At 41.6% G+C, this 20,941-nt stretch overlaps 1 protein-coding gene across 2 annotated transcripts in view; it reads right to left on the reverse strand.

Annotated features, from left to right (window-relative positions):
* LOC135704611 (probable multidrug resistance-associated protein lethal(2)03659) overlaps nt 1-18,772 on the reverse strand; it is a 42,430-nt gene extending 23,658 nt beyond the window's left edge. For both annotated transcript variants that reach the window (XM_065226070.1, XM_065226071.1), the window contains exon 1: nt 18,081-18,772. The gene's annotated coding sequence lies outside the window, so the exon portion shown is untranslated. The remainder of the gene's footprint in view (nt 1-18,080) is intronic.
* Nucleotides 18,773-20,941: the final 2,169 nt, after the last annotated feature.

The raw sequence follows: 20,941 nt of genomic DNA on the forward strand, positions 1-20,941 counted from the left end.
CTTCGCGCCGCTACTATACATGTGAAATTCTCACATATAAAATATCTCTAGATCCAGGTAGAAAGTAAATGTATTCGGCATAGTTTTTCAGGAAGTCAAGACCTTTTTGTTGGGTGACAATAGTTAAGAGTTTTCTCACTATGCGGCGCTAGTTTATACGTGCATTTCTTGCATATTCAGCTCGAGATCTTGATCAGCTAGAAAGTTGCTGTCTTCGGCAAAGTTGTTTAGGAGGTCAAGACTTTTTGGCTGGCAGACAGTAGTTAAGAATTTTCTCACCACGTGGCAAATTTTTCGTTGAGATCCAGCAAAATAAAATACCGAGCTGCTCAGTGGCGCCCATCTCGGCAAAAAAATCTAAGTGTGTAGGTACATCCAAAGTCATAAAGAAAAGGCCTGATAGTATGAAATTATCATCTTTTTCATTATACCGTTATTACTACGCTGCTAGGAGTGTGACGTCGAATTTATGGTTACATACACTTATCCTAAATCTAAACGAGAAGAATCTACTCAGTTCGTCTAAAATGTGTAATGTAATGTAAAATGTATAAAATATATACACACGAGTTAGCCAGTCGAGCCATAGGACTATCTCAGTCGTGAGATTGTTTTACTCAGTTGTCTGGAGAAATTTCCAAAATCGTAGTGCACTCAGCGCTGAGTAACCTACACTCCCGATCATAAGCTTAAATACACCCGAAATACATGCAAATGTGTTTTGTTCAAATCTCTCTCATTTTTTGAAAATAATATTGAGCAATTTGCTTCTTCGTATTTCCATTCAAAATCTTTCAAATGTTCTAAAAAACGAAAATTGGACGTAAAATGACAAAGATACGAACATAACATATTTGCATGTTTTTTTTGGGGGTGTCCTTAAACATATAATCGGGAGTGTATGATTTTATAAATTGCCTCACTCTCTGAGTTAGTCTCGTTGTCCGTGCACACGTAAATACAGGGATTTTTTTTTGTTCTAGACCCCTCGATAAGACACTTTGAAATTAGCCTAAAATGAAAGGGAGACTCTAAACATTCATTTGGTGGAAGTTTCAGCGATGATCTTTTTAAGATAATGTTTTCCATTTGAGATACGTGTCACCACTAATTTATCAGAGGTATACAAGTGGAACGACTCACCCCAATTTATGTGTCCACAAATCTGCATGAAAATCTTCACCAGTAAAAGAAATCCAGAATTTATTTGTCTTATCCCACTTAGGATGATGTAAATTGTATTTTTATTATATGATATTTGATATGGGAGAATCGCCCGCCAAGTTTTGAGAAATTTCTGAACTACTTTTCATCAGCCAAAAGATCTTTATGTCCTTAACAGTTTTTCCAAGAACAGTAAATTTCTAGCTGTTCAGGATCTCGAGATATTATATATGCTAAGATTTCACGTATATCTAAGCACCACGTAGTGAGAAAATTCTGTACTGTCGACCAACGAAAAAGTTTTGATCTCCTGGACAACTTTGCCGATGACAGTTTAGCAGATATCGAAATGCGAGAATTGCACGTGTATAAAAGCGCAAATACAATGATGTGAAAAAAAAATTGAATTTCTGTACACCAGTCGTGTACAGAACTGGCCCCCTGCATAACTTTGCGCAAGACAGTAATATTTTATTTAGTCAGGATCTCGTTATATTTTATATGTGAATATTTCACGTGTATACTAGCGCCGCTTAGGAAATTCTCAACTATTGTACTCCAAGCAATAGACTTTGACCTCCTGAACAACTTTGTCGAAGACAGTAACTTTCTATCTGGTCAGGATCTCGATACAAACCAAATGCGAGAATTTCACGTGTATACTAGCGCTACGTAGTGAGAAAATTTTGAACTACTTTTCACTATCGCAAAAGTTATGACCTCTTGAACAATTTTGTCGACGACAGTATTTTTTTACTGATCAGAATCTTGAGATATTTTACATGCGAGAATTTCGCGTGTATACTAACGCCACATAGTGTGAAAATTCTGAACTATTGTGCACCAAGCAATAGGCATTGACCTCATGAACAACTTTTTTCCAAGACAGTAATTTTCTACCTGTTCAGGATCTCGAGCTATAGCATACGCGAGAATTGTACACGTTTACTAGCACAACGTGGTGAGTAAATTTTGGACAACTGTCCACCAGCCAAAAAGTCTTGACCCCCTGAACAAGTTTGCCCAAAACAGTAACTTTCTATCTGCTCAGGATCTCGAGCTACTATATATGCGAGAATTGCTTGTGTATACTAGCACCGCGTAGTGAGAACATTCTGAACAACTGTCCACCAACGAAAAGATCTTGACTTCCTGAACAACTTTGCCAAAGACATTTACTCTCTATCTGGTCAGGATGTATCACATGCGAGAGCTTAACATGTATACGAGCGCTACCTAGGGACAGAGTTGGGGAAAAACCGGTTGCGTACCGGTGCGGTTCACCAAAGCACAACACGTGTTGTCGACTGCTACACACCGTGTTTGGTTTAGATGCTGGTTGTGTTTCCATCGAAGCTTGTAAACCAACGCGTATTTCGTTTGCACGACACCCCGGTTTATGTTTGGTTTTCGTTTACCGGTAAACGAGTTTGGTATGTAAAAAATGAAAAACACAAAACCGAACCAAGGTTGTGTAGCGGTTGTGTTTTCGGGTTGCTATTTTACGGACTGCAAGTGGTGTCAGATTTTTTTTTTACATTTTATATAATTATTTTAAAATTATCTCACAACATCTTACCCATACCAACAATGTTTGACCGCCACCATTTTCAAATCTAAGATGGCAACTTTCGGTTAGAGAAAAACTGGGAAATACTGTCAAATACCCCACAATATGGGTATTTTTGGAATCGGGATGACGTGTAGGGACCGGAAATAAATGTCTGATGCCATTTTGAAATCCAAGATGGTGACTTCCGGTTAGAGAATAACAGGGAAATACTGTCAATACCCCACAATATGGGTGTTTTTGGAATCGGGATGAAGTATAGGGACCGGAAATCAATGTTTGACGCCATTTTAAATCCAAGATGGCAACTTCCGGTTAGAGAAAAACAGAGAAATACTGTAAATACCCCACAATATGGAATTTTTAGAATTGGGATGACGTGTAGGGACCGGAAATCAATGAGTGACGCCATTTTGAAATCCAAGATGGCGACTTCCGGTTAGAGAAAAACAGAAATACTGTAAATACCCCACAATATGGGTATTTTTAGAATTGGGATGACGGGTAGGGATCTGAAATCGATGTCTGACGTCATTTTGAAATCCAAGATGGTTGCTTCCGGTTAAAGAACAACTGGGAATAATTTTAAATACCCCACAATATGGATATTTTTAGAATTGGGATGACGGGTAGGGACCGGAAATCAATGTCTGATGCCATTTTGAAATCCAAGATGGTGACTACTGGTAAGAGTATTTTTCAGTTTTTCTCTAACCAGAAGCCACCATCTTGGATTTCAAAATGGCGTCAGCCGTCGATTTCCGGTCCTTGCATGTTATCCCGATTCCAAAAATACCCGTATTGTGGGGTATGACAGTATTTCCCAGTTTTTATCTAACAGGAAGCCACCATTTTGGATTTTTAAATGGCCTCATACGTCGATTTTTGGTCCCTAAGTGTCATCGCGATTCCAAAAATACCCATATTGTGGGGTATTTCACAGTATTTTTCAGTTTTTCTCTAACCAGAAGCCGCCCTCTTGGATTTTTTTGATGGCGTCAGACATCGATTTCCGGTCCCTACGCGTCATCCCGATTAAAAATTTACCCATATTGTGGGGTAATTCACATTATTTTTCAGTTTTTATCTAACCAGAAGCCGCCATCTTGGATTTCAAATGGCGTCAGACATCGAATTCCGGTCTCTACACGTAATCCTTATTCCAAAAAATACACATATTGTGGGGGTTTTACCGTATTTTTCGGTTGTTCTCTAACCGAAAGCCGCCATTTTGGATTTAAAAATGGCGTCAGACATCGAATCTCGGTCCCTACGCGTCATCCCGATTTCAAAAATACCCATATTGTGGGGTATTTGACAGTATTTCCCAGTTTTTATCTAACCGGAAGCCGCCATCTTGGATTTCAAAATGGCATCAGACATTGATTTCCGATCCCACACGTCATCCCGATTCCAAAAATATCCATATTGCGGGGTATTTGACCATATTTCCCAGTTTTTCTCTAACTGGAAGCAGAGATGAACTAGCCTAAGGCTTTAAAAAAAAATCTAACCGGAAGCCGCCATATTTGATTTCATAATGGCGTCAGACATCAATTTCCGGTTCCTACATGTCACGACGATTCCAAAAATACCCATATTGTGGGGTATTTGACAGTTTGGCACTTTGAATTTTGATCATCTAAGTTTTCATTCACTTGCACATTCGGCAGCACTGCACCTCCATTTACTGCTTCTTCGCCCAACCGTTTAACCATGTTCAGCAAAAACCAGGTTCGGTTTGCAAAAACTGAACCGAATCCGTGGTTGACATTCCAAACACCCGACCCCAAACTCGTTTACACGTGTGAACGGTGCTGATGGATTCGGTTGTGTTTTTGAAACCGAGGCCCGGTTTTGGTTTCAGTTTCGTTAACCGTGTAAACGAAATGAAAACTTTACACGATGTGTACCATTCGTTCACACGTGTTGCGATTTTGAGGACCGTACCAGTACATGTGTGTACAGGTTGGTTTTCTTGTCCACCACTGCCTAGTGAGAAGATTCTGAACTACTGTTCACCATCAAAAAGTTTATGATCTCCTGAACAGCTTTGCCGAAGACAGTAACTTTCTATCTGGTCAGAATCTAGAGATATTAAATATGAGAATTTTACGTGTACACTAGCGCCGCGTAGTGAGAAAATTCTGAATTACTGTCCACCTGCGAAAACACCTTGACCTCCTGAACAACTATGCCGAAGACAGTACCTTTTTATCTGGTTGGGAACTCGAGCTATTGTATATGCGAAAATTGCACGTATATACTAGCACCACGTAGTGATAATTTTCTTAACTACTCTTTACCAGCAAAAAGGTTATGATCTTTAGAACAATTTTGCCGAAGACAGTAATTTTCTATCTGGTCAGGATCTCGAGATTTTCCATGTTGTAAGCAATTAAGTCAAATCTCACGTAATACGGACACCGTTTACGCGGCATCCATTCACATTTTCACTATTATCCGCATTGTTTGGGGGTAAACTGTGATAAAAGTTCAGCTTGTTTAGTTAAAAACAAGTTTTTTTAAGGAATACCCGTTGGTTTCATATCGATTGGTAGCTCGGCTGCAAAATGGCAATGGAAAACTCACACTGTTGTACAAAGTACAACGCGCGAGTACTCGTGTTACAGAAGTTGGCGCGAGTAACGGAGGGTTAAATAAAACATGATTGTAATGTTTTAAACCCATTTGACTCATGTTTTACTTGAGAGTCTCAACAACGTTCAAATCCGTGACAAATCCGAGCCTGCTGTAACAGCCTTGGATATGGCATGGAATTCTTCTAGTATGCGTCAGACCAGTACTACCCATAATCGCATATCAGTCCCATCTTTACTTGATTTCCTATCCCATATGGGACTGATATGCGATTATGGGCATAGTAGGTCTTATATAATTGAATCCACTCGCCCATATTGCTGATAAGAGATCAGTCACACACAGCATTCCTAAGATGATAGAGGAGTTCGCACATGGAAGTGTAAGCCAGTGTAAAAAGATGATTTGCAACACTTACTTAGTACGATTGTCAGTCAAAAGGGAACCGCTATCGATAATCCTACACATGTATTTACAGATGAGCTACAACTGACTGACAGCTACAGTACTGGCTATAACATTTGCAACTTTTTGCGATCTTCATACAAATTCAAAATGTTTGCAATACTGTTTACCTAAGGATCGATAACGGATCTATTCAGTACGATTTGGCATACACATTTTGCAGAAGTTCGATGCAGGATCAGTATCAAACATTAACTCGATAGGAAACGAAACGGGAAATCACGAAAAGTTGCGAGCGTCATGACCAAAACTGTACCATTTTTCCTTATCTAGGGTCAACGTGAGCAATTAATTATTATTTAATTCGCGTCCACTCTAACTATACGCTTGAAATGTAGTGAATTACGTGTAATGAACCGCCACTTATTCTAGTTAGATTAGACACCTAAAATCTCGCGCAACACGAGAATAGGGCCTATCATTGTTGATCGATTCTATTCATCAATTTTGCTCTTTCGCGAATAATCCGTCTGAAAATGAATTCGACAGTGAGCCTGCATAAGGGCGTATATGCGATGATCGATTCTCTTCATCGATTTTCTCTTTGCATTGCCATAGCTAAGCGATACAATTTTCTAGAATTTGTTCAATGCAGAGTTGTAACAGGTTTTATCGGCTATCAAAAGCAACAGCAAACGCACCGAGAAACGTTAAATTCAGCGAGTTATTAACAAAAGAGCAAATCGATGAAGAGAATCGATCATCGCGTGTACGCCCTTATGCATGCTCACTGTTGAATTTTACATTGAGTGTGTTGTTTCAGGCGCAAGCTAACATAATGTTCTATAGAACTATGCTGCGCGCTTAGCGTTTATGTAGCCGTAGAGAAAGTCGATGAAGAGAATCGATCAACGAGGATAGGCCCTTTTCAAATGTTACGCGAGAAATTGGCGAATGGTATGCAGGTATTTCTAGTGGGGTAAATGATGGCTTAGCAAATACCCGTCAGTAATTGATAGATCAGCTTTCCGGAATTATTCATTCAAAAATCAGGATGCTAATGTACAAACGAAATTCATTAGACTTCGATTTCATTCGGTTTCAATCGGAACCCATATAAAATTATAATTCCATCCTTCCCAGCAAAAAGTAAGAACTTAAAACACGGAAATTAAACCAACGGAAAATGATTCATCGTATCATCGATCGAAGACTCACAAGTTCACTTCTAGGGCTTAAACAAATGCACCCGTACTTGACGGCCGTCTTATCAAGGCAATGTTTGTAATGTGAAACATTATCAGCCACAGAGAGCTCGTACCACCACCGCAGCCAAACTGAGCGAACACGAACATGGCTTGGAAGACTTCTTTTTTTTTATGAAACCGGCACTTCAAAAATGGTAGACGACCTATCGATCCAATCCGGTTCGGAAGCCTATCGAACCGGGCACTTGATAGACGTCTGCTGGTTTGACATGCGGTGAATGAAGCTAATTGAAGTTCAAGAACATGGTTCATTACAAGTTGTAACAGTACCGTTCTATAGCACGAAGATAAGGTTCAAAGTCGAGATAGTAATGGCTCTCAACAGTCGAATGTATCACCATATTTTAGCTGGGAACTCCCTCTGCAGTCAATGTCTGTAAAGCTTGCGATGCCCACTCGACCAGAACTAACATTGTAAATTGGTCACTAGGCAATAAACAGCTTATCCACCACACACATGCAAGCAAAGTCGTGGTCAAGGTTACCGTACACGCTTGGCTACTATACTGCATGCTCTTGACTATGGAGATAATTTATGGTGGTTCCTGTCGGGGCGGAAAAACATTCTAACAATTAGTAAATTTGATAAACTACCGGAATCGTTTCAAAGGAAGTTGGTCGCTACCGGTCCTGATTTCGCAATTATTCGTAATTTAAAATCGCTGGCCTCCACGGAATGATCGTAAATTTTACATCTGAAGTATATGCTGTTCCTTCCAACTCGCTTCACTTCAGAATTGAGTTAACGTTCTGTTTCAATTAAAACCAATAACTGTGACAGAAGTTGCTTCTAATGATTGTACAAAGATGCTTGGATGCGATGCAATCAAGCACGACATTCTAGAGCATTTAATATCCATCTTAGGCTCAGAGTCAACTCAATGCATTTGAGTGTTGCAGATCGATGGTGCAATCTTGCGGGTCTACTGACATAGTTTGATGTAGAAATGGCACATAGGGGAAATGGCTCTAATGTTGGCCTATGGATCTAAGATTGGGTTCATCGCTAAAAATCTGCTATTTATCAATATTATCTAGATGAACGCGTCATTGGGACGGTACTAATGGATATCTTTGATTGCTATTGAAAATTTAGTCGATTGCTGAATTTATGTATGGGCCCAAATTAGGGGCATTTAGGCCGACATTACATTCATTTTTTCTTTATTACAAGATAGTCGTCAGACTGGATTTTCCCACCATTTTATGACTGGTAATAAAACAGTGATAGGACGGACATAGTAAAAGTATTATTAAAAACAAATCGCACCGGGTTGTCGCTAGGAACCCGAGCAAAGTCTGAGATTAAATTGAAATCTAAATTTGATGTTGTGATTTCGCTGATAATGATTACTCAGGTTGCTGTCGTTTTGTTCGTTTTAACGGTTAAAATATCAAAATTGAGAGCAAAAAAAAAATCTTCCTGTGACCTCACATTGAAAACTATTTCTGCTATCAGTGAGAGCAAACTGAAATTTCAATTTGATATCAATTTTTCCTATTGATAACAAAACAAGTATTCAATTTGATGTTATGCTAAGACAATGAAAACAAACCCACGACAACAGATTTTTGAAGAGCAAATGTACAGCAAAATGAAATCAAATCAAATTATCAAATTTGTCAATTGCGTAAACTGAAATCAAATTATGATTTCAGTTTGATGTTGATATCTAAACTTGATTTCAATTTGCTGTCATTTTGATGCTGGACTTTGCTCGGGAAGTAAGTATCAGCAAGGCAGCGGTTGGAAAAACTTTTCTGAAACTAAAAACGTTCGGATCAGTGGTGAATCTATTACATCTCAAAATCAAACGCATTATTTTATTCTGCAAGCGCTGTAATCTCGATATTTGTGTTGCATTGGCCAGAAATAAAATGGAAGGGCAAAAGTCAAGATGAGGAGAGATGATTAATTTGTATAGCTGTATTTTACTGACAATAGTTAAATCGTTTTTCAGTCGACATAGAATTCCATACTTCTTGGCAATTTTCTTGATGACATTGTCAACTTAAGTGTGTCATCAATAATCACGCCAAGATATTTAATCTACCGAACGCGATCAATAGTCTCATCATCAATTACAACAGAGACGTTCTCGTTTACTCGATTCCGCGAAATTACCATAAATTTAGTTTTACTTGTATTCAATTTCAACTGCTTATGCTTCAACCATCTACTTAGAGAACGCAAAACTTCATTAAAGTGTAAAACGGTATCATCTAAATCCTTAGCTGCAATGAATAACACAGTATCATCTGCAAAAAGATTAATGTCACAAAATCGTAAAACACGTCGCAAGTCATTAATATACATAATAAATAACAGGGGCCCTAATACACTGCCCTGGGGCACTCCAAGGGTATTCCCCACGGGACTGGAAACAGAATCATTAAAAACAGTCCGTTGAGTTCTGTCAGACAAATAGCTTTCAAACCATTTATATGCAGTACTCGTAATTCCAAAGCGCTTGATTGATCTTAACAATAAGGGCCTAGAAATTGTTTCAAAAGCGCGTTTAAGATCCAAAAAAACAGCAACAATCGTATCTTTACACTCCAAGTTATTTTTCCACTTCGCTAATACCAAATTCAACGCGGTTTCACAAGAATGACCTTCCCGATATCCCGATTGTTCTGGTATCAACAAACTATTACTATTTAAATACTCCAAAAGCTGGCCTTTAACAACAAGTTCTAAAATTTTCTCTAATGTGTGCAACATGTTGATAGGACGAAACTCTTCGGCTTTAATCGTTCCAGCAACTTTTTGAATAGGGACCACTAAGGATTCCTTCCACATTTGTGGCACATGTCCAGTTTGTAATGATTCATTAATAAGGTCCAGCAAGATGTGTCCAGCAGTGCTATCGATGCGTAGAAATATTTCTGATCGATTGGTCATTAAATTATTGTAATTGGTCCAGGGGCAGCTGAGTTATTAACGTCAAAATCTTTGATAATTTCGTTACATGTTCCATTTTCGGTATTCACAAAGTGTACCCCCATATAGAAACTACAGACGTAGTCCTACGTCAAAAAAGCATTAACTTTTAAATAGGATTTAATATTCTCATAAGGACATTACTATCCAATGTTTCTAATTTCCTATCAAATGGCACATACGTCCTTTTGAAATGTTATGCTTGAAATAGTAATAATAACATATTGATTACTCATTTTATTTATTAATAACGAAAATACCAATATCATTGATTTGTTATCTTTTTAATATCCTTCATATACCATTTACACTTAAAAAAGTCCACACGTCTGATCGAAGTGTTTAAACACTTGATTTTTCATATGTACAATTACATTTATTTTAAGTGTATTTCACCATGATTCAATGTGTTCTGTGTATTGCACATTGAATCACACTACTGTTCAAAACAGATGGGTTTGAAGTGTTTTGCATTTCAGCGCTACGTGAATTGCAGGTTCAGCAAGGTAAACATTGAAAACATGAGTGCTAGATAGAGCAGGAATTAGGGCGTAACAGCTTTTGTAAACAATGACTTCTGTACGCGATGAACGCTTCCAGTAGGAAAATGAACGACGTCATCGGATGGCGCATCCTGATTGGCTGACGCAGCCGAAGAAAGAGTATAAAAGCAAACAGCATTGCAATTCATGTTTCATCTCATGAGATTCTCTGCTTGATCGTCAAGCAGTTCAGTTCGGTGTTAGCTCGCTCTCTCGAGTTGTTTGAAAAGTTCGTGGCGATAGTGTTCGCGCTCTCTCTTTCGCGGTTTGTCGTGCGTGTGTGTGTGCCCCGTAATGGGGAAGCATCGGTCGCGAAGCCCGGCGAAGGTCCAGAACTCCGGTGAAGGAAGCTCCGGTGTGCCTACCTCGAACAGGTTTGCTGTTCTCCCCATGGATGGGAATATCCAGCCGGCTGTGTTGGAAAAACGCAGCAAGAGGAAGAAGAACCGAGGCCAGTCTGATGGCACGATTGGTCGAGACGATGCCTCTGCGACGAACGGAGATTTCGGTGACGCTGCCGATAAAGAAAATGCTGCTGACATGAGCGCGGCAAGAGTGAAGCTACCTCCGCTGGTGGTGAAAAATGCCCATTTCAACGAGCTCATCGCGGATCTGGCGTCACTGGGCGTCAAAGCCGAATTAAAATTGGGCAGAGTCGGCACCAAGGTGGTGCTCCGTACCAAAGCGGAGTATGACTTGGTCATCGCCCACCTGAGGACTTCCAAGGTGGAATTCTTCACCCACGACATCCCCGGTGAAAAACCGTTCAAGGTCGTCATCAGGGGCCTACCAAATTTCGACCCGAAGTTTATCGAACATGAAATCAGGGACAGGTACAAGCTGGCCCCAAGTGCCGTGTACCGAATGACAAGAAGAGACGATAATGTGAAGGCGTACCCGGATAGCCTTTTCCTGGTACACTTCCAGAAGGGAACGGTGACGCTCAATGCACTGAAAGCCATCCGGTCCATCAATTCCATCATCGTTCGCTGGGAGCCATACCATGGCGGCCATCGCGATGTGACTCAGTGCCAGTGGTGTCTGAACTTCGGACACGACATTAAGCCACGCTGCGGAAATTGCGCTCAAGACCATGCCACCTCCAAATGTGCTGCGGATGAAGCTGTAGCGTCCAAATGCGCCAACTGTGGTGGTGCTCACCAAGGATCCAATAAGCAATGCCCTAAACGCGAGGACTTCAAGCGCATCCGAAATCAAGCGTCCACCAACAATCAACCAGCACGAAGGAAGGATAAGGCCCCGGCTTTCAGGAAGGAGGACTTTCCACCTCTTCATGGACAAGCGAATCCCAGGGTGCGATCCGCGCCCCCTCAAGAAACGTCTGGATCTTCTGCTGGACAAAGCTCTCCATCCAACCCTGGATTCTGGAGGCAACCAACAGCTCAAACAAACAATCCCGATCTGTTCTCAGCAGATGAACTGATGGAGATTTTTATCAACATGACCGGTGCTCTACGTAAGTGCCGCAATAAGCCCGAACAGATCCAAGTGCTCGGTAAGTTCATCATCCAGTATGGCGTCTAAACCGCTAACTATCGTAACCTGGAATGCTTGCTCCGTAAGAGCAAAAAGGATTGAGCTTGCCGACTTCCTCCGCAAGCACAGCATCGACGTGGGCCTTCTAACCGAGACCCATCTAAAGTCCGGCGACAGCTTCTGGTTGCCTGACCACAACATTATCCGGCTTGATCGCACCAGCTGGTGGTGTTGCGGTCGTCGTCAAGAAAGGAATAAAATACCACACTCTGTCCCATATCCGCACCTCTATCATCGAGGCCCTTGGTGGAGGTGGAGTCGTCGACTGGATACGTCCAGTTCATCGCCGTCTACTGCCCTCGACAGTGTGCCGCCAGCAGTGGACTAGCGGCTAAATTCAAGAAGGACCTGTCCACCATCACCCGTATCGGTTCCCGTTTCGTAGTTGGAGGAGATCTGAATGCTCGCCATGAGGCCTGGCGGAACTACCAGCAGAACTAGAACGGTCGTCTCCTGTTCGATCACTCACAGCATGGGCTGTACTCCGTTTGGTTTTCGGATGAACCAACATTCATCTCACCGGCGGGTAACCCATCGACGCTAGACCTGTTCCTGACAAATATCGGCTTGTCCAAGCCGGTAGCCTTGAACGAACTCAGCTCCGACCACCAACCGGTGGTGGCTGAACTGGGCTGCAACGTGGCTCCTGCTTCAAGCCTGCGCAACGACTACCATCGCTTAAACTGGGCCCAGTTTGGACGCATGGTAGACAGGCACATCATCGACAACCCGCCGCTTGATACCGTGGAGAACATCGACCGAGCGTTGGAAGGACTCCACCAAGCCATAACCGTGGCTGACGAGGCGTGCGTCCGACGAGTTCCTGTGAGGGGTAAGTTTATTGCCATTGATTCCCACACCCAACTTTTGATTCGTCTGAGAAATGTTCGTAGACGCCAGTTTCAGAGGACTGGAGATCTAGCGAGGAAACGTGAAATGGCCAATCTGAACAAGGAGATTGCTTCCAGAATGGTCTCACTCCGGAACGAAAGTTTCGGGCGGCTTGTCCAGAATCTGGACGACCGCTCCAGACCATTCTGGAAAGTTGCCAAGGTCTTAAAGACGCACCCTAAACCCATTCCACCACTCAAAGATGAAAATGATGACGATCGGCTCATAATCACCCCTCAGGAGAAAGTAAATGCGATTGGTGAGCATATTGCCAAATCGCACTTGCTTGGCTCCAACATCCAAAGTCCGCTCGAAGTTCAGGTTGAGCAATGCGTACTCAACTTTGATTCCTCCCCTTGTGCCATCCCTCCGGAGGATAGAATCACAGTGGATCAGATTTGCTCAGCGCTGAAATGCACCAAAAACATGAAGACCCCCGGGTTTGACGGAATATTCAACCTAGTGTTGAAAAATCTCAGCATGAAGGTTCACTCTCTGCTGGCTGCTGTCTTCAACAGATGCTTGGAACTGCACTACTTTCCAAGTATCTGGAAGACAGCGAAAATCATACCTATCCGCAAACCCGGGAAGGACCCAACGCTAGCTTCAAGCTACAGACCAATCAGCCTCCTTTCAGCGCTGAGCAAATTGTTCGAGAAACTCATTCTCAATCGTTTGCTCAAGTTTGTCGAGGAAAATAACATTCTCCTTCCGGAACAGTTTGGGTTCAGAAAGGGGCACTCCACCAATCACCAGCTAGTGCGGGTGATGAATAATATCCGAAGTAACAAAGCTGTATCCAAGTCCACAGCCATGGTCTTGTTAGACGTTGAGAAAGCGTTTGATAATGTCTGGCACAATTGGCTTGTATACAAGCTTTGTAATTTCAACTTTCCATTACATCTGGTTAAAATCACCCGTAGCTACCTCCAGCAAAGGTCGTTTAAGGTATCATTGAATGGTTGTCTTTCCGACACGTTTTCCATCCCAGCAGGAGTCCCGCAAGGCAGTCTGCTGGGCCCCTTGCTTTACAGCATTTACACTTCCGACATTCCTCCCCTTGGAGACGGTTGCGTGTTTTTCCTGTTCGCAGATGATACCGCAATAGCCGTCAAAGGAAGGATGCCTCGCGAAATAACGAACAAACTTCAACGATGCCTTAACGCCTTTGCTGATTATGCCACCACGTGGAAAATCAAAATCAATGCCTCCAAAAAGCAAGCGATCATGTTCCTCCATCGGCAATCGCCCAAACTGAAACCGGCTCCATCTTGTACTGTAATCATGGATGGCACAAGGGTTGAGTGGGCCGCCGAAGTAACCTATCTCGGGATGTTGTTTGACGAAAAGCTCCCATTCCGCTCACATGTGGAGAAAACCGTAATCAAGTGTTCCGCCTTGGTTAGGTGTCTGTATCCGCTGATTTGCCGCAGATCCCGCCTCTCAAGGGTGAACAAACTGGCCGTCTACAAACAAATCATAGCACCTGCGATCCTCTACGCAGCTCCGGTGTGGGAATCATGTGCACAGACTCACAGGAACAAAATCCAAATCGCTCAGAATAGATTGCTGAGGATGGTTCTTGATCGTCCTTTCGACACTAGAATAACAAATTTACATGAAGAGGCAGGCATTGCCAAAATAGATTCCCGAATTAACGAAATTAAGACTAAATTTGCACAAAAATGTATTTTATCAGAACATGCTTTGATAAGCAATTTGTATATAGTAGATTAGGTTTATATAGTAGTTGTAGGTTAGTTATAGTTGTAAATAGTAGTTATAAGTAGTCTCCTTTTTCAAATTTAAAACAAACCAATCCCACCAAGGTGGTCATTCTTAAAACAGGCCTGATAGTACTAGGAACTGTAATTAATAATAATTGAAATTTCAAAGGAATTAAAGTTGAAAAGACGCATCTGTGTCACTTGATAAGTTATACATGTAAACCACACAAATTCAAGAAATATAGATCATTTAAAGTGAAAATTCATGTTTCATTCTGTATCCTGCATTTAACCATTGAAGAGGAAGCAGCGAATAAATAAAGGCAGAATTGAGAACAGTGTCTCATTCTTTTCGTCCGAGAACGGAGATTTCTCGATGAACATTTCAAATGGTCCTATCTGCTTTGATCGATTCTCTTCATCGACTTTCTCTTTTCATAACCACTGCTATGCAAACAGATTTCGCGCTAATTCTACCACATAGTTTGATAAAGGAGGTTCTTATCTAGCGTCCAAAACGTCAAATACAACAGGGAAAGGTTTTGCAGCTGAGTTATTAGCGAAAGAGAAAGTCGATGAAGAGAATCGATCAAAGCAGATAGGACCATTTGAAATGTTCATCGAGATTTCCCGTCCAGTTCCTGTTCGTTCATCCACTGGTTGCATGTGGTGATCGATTCATCTTCCATAAGTTCCACCTAGTGGACACTATTAAAAGAGTTTAACTTTCCTGCCCCTGCCCGGAGCCTTGTGTTCGGCAGTTTTGCCGTGGTCCTTCGAGAGAGAGAGAGAGAGGTTTACTTCGCTGGTGGCTGTAGTGGTTACAGCTGTTGGCAGCTCAACGACTGGTGGCTGAAGAGTTATCGGCGACCCATCGTTCCTACGCTGTCCGCTGTGGTGTGCGCAGCCAACAGTGCATCGTCCCTTCGCTGGTAGCTGTGATGTGCACAGCTGTCAGTGGCTCATCGTCCCACTACTGGTGGCTGTGAGGTGCACAGCTGTCGGTGGCTTGATCACGAGTTGTGTCGTGGTCCTTCGTTCGAGAGAGGCATCCCGTCGCTGGTGGCTGTAGCGTGTACAGCCAACGGTGACTCTTCGATCCATACGCTGGCGGCTGTGAAGTGCATAGATGTCGGTAGCTCGATCACAAGGTAGGTTTTTGTTGTGATCTACCCCAAGAGAAATTGAGTACATAACAACTTCTATCGATGATTTCTAGGAATTCAAGGCACGTCCACGCAGACCAACCTAACCATCGGATAGGGGAAGTCTTTCCCTACCCAATCATGATGTTGGTTTGCGTGGGCGAGCCTTAAATTTCTAGAAATTATCAAGAGAAGTCATTGTTTTCAAAAGCTGTTACGCCCTAATTCCAGCTCTATCTAGAGTTGTGACTTCATCCTTATCAACCAGCCTTATATATGAGAACAACCGTGGCCCAGTGAGATCGAATAGAGATAACGGCAGTAGCACACCCCAACAGTCAAATCCCAAATCTGACCCATTAAAAAAAGGCATGTGTATGATCTGCCTTCTGGCAGCTTTGCTTATATATTTGTCGGTTCAACTCAAAAAACTCCACACGTCATCATCATGTGTCCCACACTTAATTGTGCACTTATTGTGAAACACATCCATTTCATGTGTGAATCTTATACTGTGAACCATGCCTCGACATTATTTGGTTGAATTGTGACACACTTGGAGTCTATGTACACAATCACAATCGCTCCAGTCTCTCGTGACAGTCACGTGAAGCAATTATGATAACAGACCCTGAGACTTTATTAAGACTGGCGAGTTACACCATGTTACAAATCTATCTCTTGATGTGGTTTTTCGGGTAATAACAATTATCATAACATGTTATAGCTCTGCAGTCTGAACATGGCATTAGAAAATCAACTACTGATCTCAATGAATTGGTAGATCGAAATTCTAATAAAAGAATGACGTATCAATGCTTATTGATTAGTATTATCATTATTCATAGTTTCCCACAGCTATCATCGCTCTAGCTTAGCTCGACGAATCGGCACACGCGACGACACGCTATACATATAGCAGCATATAGCAGAGCAAAATTTGTTTATTGCGATAATTAATTGCTGGGCAAAAATTTGATGAGCCAGGAACTTAGTAGCATTTTGTGCCTATAAATACTGCAGGCCTCCGCTAAACCCACTTCAGCGAACTATTCCCAAGTTTGAACGCCTATCGCACCATCATCATCAACAGCTCAATTGCTAACGATGTTTGCATTCATTTTTCGGGCATTATATTTCGTGTGACAAGAAGGTGTGAAAGTATGACGTCATGTGCTTTTGCTTGTTCCGTTTGTTAATTCATCGAACTACTTCCCTATTTCTTATGTATTCCTAGCAGGATAGTAGCGGTCAGTCGATCACGTGCAAAGTGTCGCTGATCAATATTGAGTTAATAATTTACACATCCACCTCTATTATGATTGCATCGACGAGGGTGCACCTACTTCAGATAGGCGTGGATAAATATGATGCTCTACAAGTGCAGGTGAACTCGAGATTTGATTTTAATAGTTTCAATAGGGCTATCAAACCATGCACCATGGAAATGCACCTTTGCAAGTCATACCTCAATAAGGCGTAATATAAATTGATAATGGCACACGCGTTGACCGACGAATAGCAGCTGATAGGTGTTATTGACTTGTCATCGAATGCGCTAGACAACAACCAACAGGCGGCAGATAGGACATATACAGTAATCTAGTGAGACAATCAATCATTTTATCAGATACCTACTTTATGGACAATATTCATTACTATTCATGTTTCCGTGAATTATTTGTTTCTACTACTATTGAATTGATGTCGTCCGTCAATATATTTTTGTATGTGGTAGACATGCCTAGTTATAAGCGGGCAAGTCAAGCCAGCAGTCATCGTCTCTACTGAATGTTTCGTTTGTCGATTCAGCACTCTTTCTATACAAACCACAACAAAGTATGTAGTATGCTCAAAGAAGAGCAAGTCGATCAGACCGATAAACGTTTATGTAATTCGATGCACCAGGCAGCACAGCGATACAGTAAACGAGTCACACTCTATTGCTACCTGGAATGGATGTTACTGGATAGGAACTACGACGACAGAGCAAACACTTTAGAATCTACCATCGCTAACCATTATGGCATTATTACACTGCCATGTGTTGACTTGTTTTGTTCAGAAAGCGCCTGTTTATCGCAATGGAATACTCAGAACGTACGTAGAAACGCAGACAAAAAAAAACCGAAGTGAATTATCACTTTGTGCTCATTCAGCAGTTGTAAAAGCTATGAATAGCAAACATTGCGAAATTACACATCAGCCTTTCGTAATAGTTAATGCTCTTAGCAGCTAATGGAAAATAACAAAGCTCCGTACATACCTTCACACCCAACGATTGTTCCTTCAGTCCGGGAAAACGTATTCGGAGTTTTTCACACCACCAAACAGGAACGGCAAATCCTTCTTATTCCTCTTCCCGACTACTACGAGCTTATTCGCATCAACCGCACCACGAAACTAGTCGCAGAATTTGGGGCAGGAACCGGTTTTAGTTTGACTTGCCTTCACTTCCCACGAGACACTGATGCCAAAAAATCCCCTTGGCAGCAGCAGTCGCACCTTCCAGAACAACGAAGCTAATAGCTATCTCGCTGCTGCTATTGGAGACAGATTCAATAGGGCAGATAAGAGATCACACGCACAGGTACTGAGTGATGTTGTGTCATCGAAGCGAATTTTTCCTCGGGACTGCCTCGGATGAGATAAATTCCGCTATTTTCCTCGCTCGCTCGCTGGCGACCGACCGAACGATGATTGATCAATCTACTAAAACGAGACCTTGCCTATCCACCGATTCTCCAAGGCCGGTTCAACACAGACAATCGGTTCTATTGTGTCTCCGTCTACTAATCCGACAATCACTTCTAATCACCTATACAACGTCCTTCATAATACCGAGGCAAACAATAAGAACACTACCGACATCGCGATAGCACAGCAATCACACGAAAAAGCAGAAGCCAACTTCCACACTCGCTGACCATCTACCGGAAAGACGGATAACTGACCGGCTCCGACCACGAACGAACTGAAACTGACCGACCGAAGAAGAACCGCACGACGAATCGCTGGCTCGTGGTTGTTTCGCGTTTTTGTTTTGATCCATCGTACACAATTACGCCGATTACGCGCGATCCGGAGGAGTAATGCAACTGGCTGACAGTGACAGCCGGTGCCGCAAACGATGCAGAAAAAGTGCATCGATAACGCCAACAGCCAAATCAAAGCATAGGCGTTACAAAAATTTGAGGACAGAGGGGGCACGAAAAATAAAATAAAAGATTTTAATTATGAATATCTATATGCTCTGCACACTGAAACAAGGACCATAGTTTCATGGTCAACTATATTCAATTCATAGTAGATTTAACATAAATTAGCGTGGTTATATTGAAAATAAATGTTTTCTGCAAAATAGTATTCCATTTTGCAGAAAACACTTATTTTCAATATAACCACGCTAATTTATGTTAAATCTACTATGAATTGAATATAGTTGACTATGAATCTTAACAAATTTACTATGTTTCTGACAAAACTACTATGCTTGCTCAAAATGCATAGTAATTTTGATAGAAATAATAGTAAAATTAAATGAAATTATTTTCTGCAAAAATCATAACATAACATTTCAGGCATAAGTCAAATAACGGCACAAAAGCATTTGTAAACAATCTTTCTAAGGCCCTTTACACGCGTACCAAAGTACGCCCACGCAAACCAATACCACTTTTAGGTGATAGTTGCCCCTATCCGATGATGTTGTTGGTTTGCGTTTGTTTACAAATGCTTTTGTGTCGTTATCAAATGTTATGCCTGATCTATTGGTGAAAGGCATTTAATTTAAACCAGCAATATAGTATTTTTACCAATGGATTTTGTTTCAGTGCATGCTCGGTTATGGCGACCTGTCTGTATGAATAAATGTATTGTTCACTGCGTGTTTTTTGACACTATCTGGAGGTTCGGGTTTTGACCCCTGCTTTGCCCTCTCCCAGGAACAGAAGAAAATGGAACCACATACGCCCTCCAGTAACTAATAGCGAATTCGTTTATTATTCTGTTCCAACCTGGATCGGGTATCAAGATTGGGTCTACTTGTTTTCTGACAAACGTCAGTTTGCTCGTTTGTTTTTAAAACCTAGCTCAGGTTGAGGTTCGCACTGACAAAAAGTTCGGTTTCGCACTGGGTTCATTATGCATTAATTATGTCACGCTAAATCGAGCAAACAAATTACCCCTCCCCCCTATCGTGACGTTTTTCCTATACCTAATGCATTGTTTGTCACAAAATCTTAGACCCCCCCTCCCCCCGTTAGAGCGTGACATAATATATGCATCAACCCTTGGCGTTGACGGCATCGTCGAGAAATCACGAGGGACACGCACAAATCTTTCAATACTACGCAGCCTAATCAAAAAACAGTGTGAACATTTCAAAGGGGCGTAATTGCATTTGAAAAAAAAAAGGCTTTACCCATCGATTTCTCGCGAAGAAAAGCTTACTCATGAAGATTAATGACACCAACAGGTAGATGAATGTTTCCTTTACCAGCCAGCATTGTTAATTTGGAGGGATGGGCTTCTAGTTGCGAGAAATCGATAGCTCAAGCCATTGTTTACAAAAGCAATTGCGCCCCTTTGAAATGTTGGCACTGAAATATTTAAAATCTTATCATTATTGCATTCATTACGTTAAGGTGGTTCCATAGACGTAACTCTCGATAGTATCATAGAGGTAACTGTAAAGGCCCACCCACATTAGATCCGTTTGCGGTTGACGTAAATTTGACAGTTAGACAATAGATTTAGCTGTCACTTTGCCGCAACGCGTCCGATCCGGATCTAATGTGCGTGGGCCTTGAGACCAGAAGGTCCCGAAGAAACGAGCTCAACTTTTTGGCTCAGCTCTGGTACTATCTTCGGTCCCAAACAAAAAGATGCAAGTCTACCAAATTTTGAATTTAAGTGATGGTCGACCAGCAGATGGAAATGAAGTGAAAAATGATAATGACGTTTTGCTACAAGTCAAATCGTATGGAATATTTTTTAGTACCGTAAAACGGGGTATCTTTGATAATGCGGGTAACTTTGATAGAATAATATAAATAATAAATTTTCTCGCTGTGCTTTTTCCAAATAAGAAACATTGGTTCCATATTGTAGCTTAGGGTATTTCCG

This window comes from Ochlerotatus camptorhynchus, unplaced genomic scaffold (genome assembly GCF_037179485.1).
Source record: "Ochlerotatus camptorhynchus isolate MF236.1 unplaced genomic scaffold, CSIRO-AGI_Acam_v1.1 ptg000244l, whole genome shotgun sequence".
In the NCBI taxonomy this organism is placed as follows: domain Eukaryota; kingdom Metazoa; phylum Arthropoda; class Insecta; order Diptera; family Culicidae; genus Ochlerotatus; species Ochlerotatus camptorhynchus.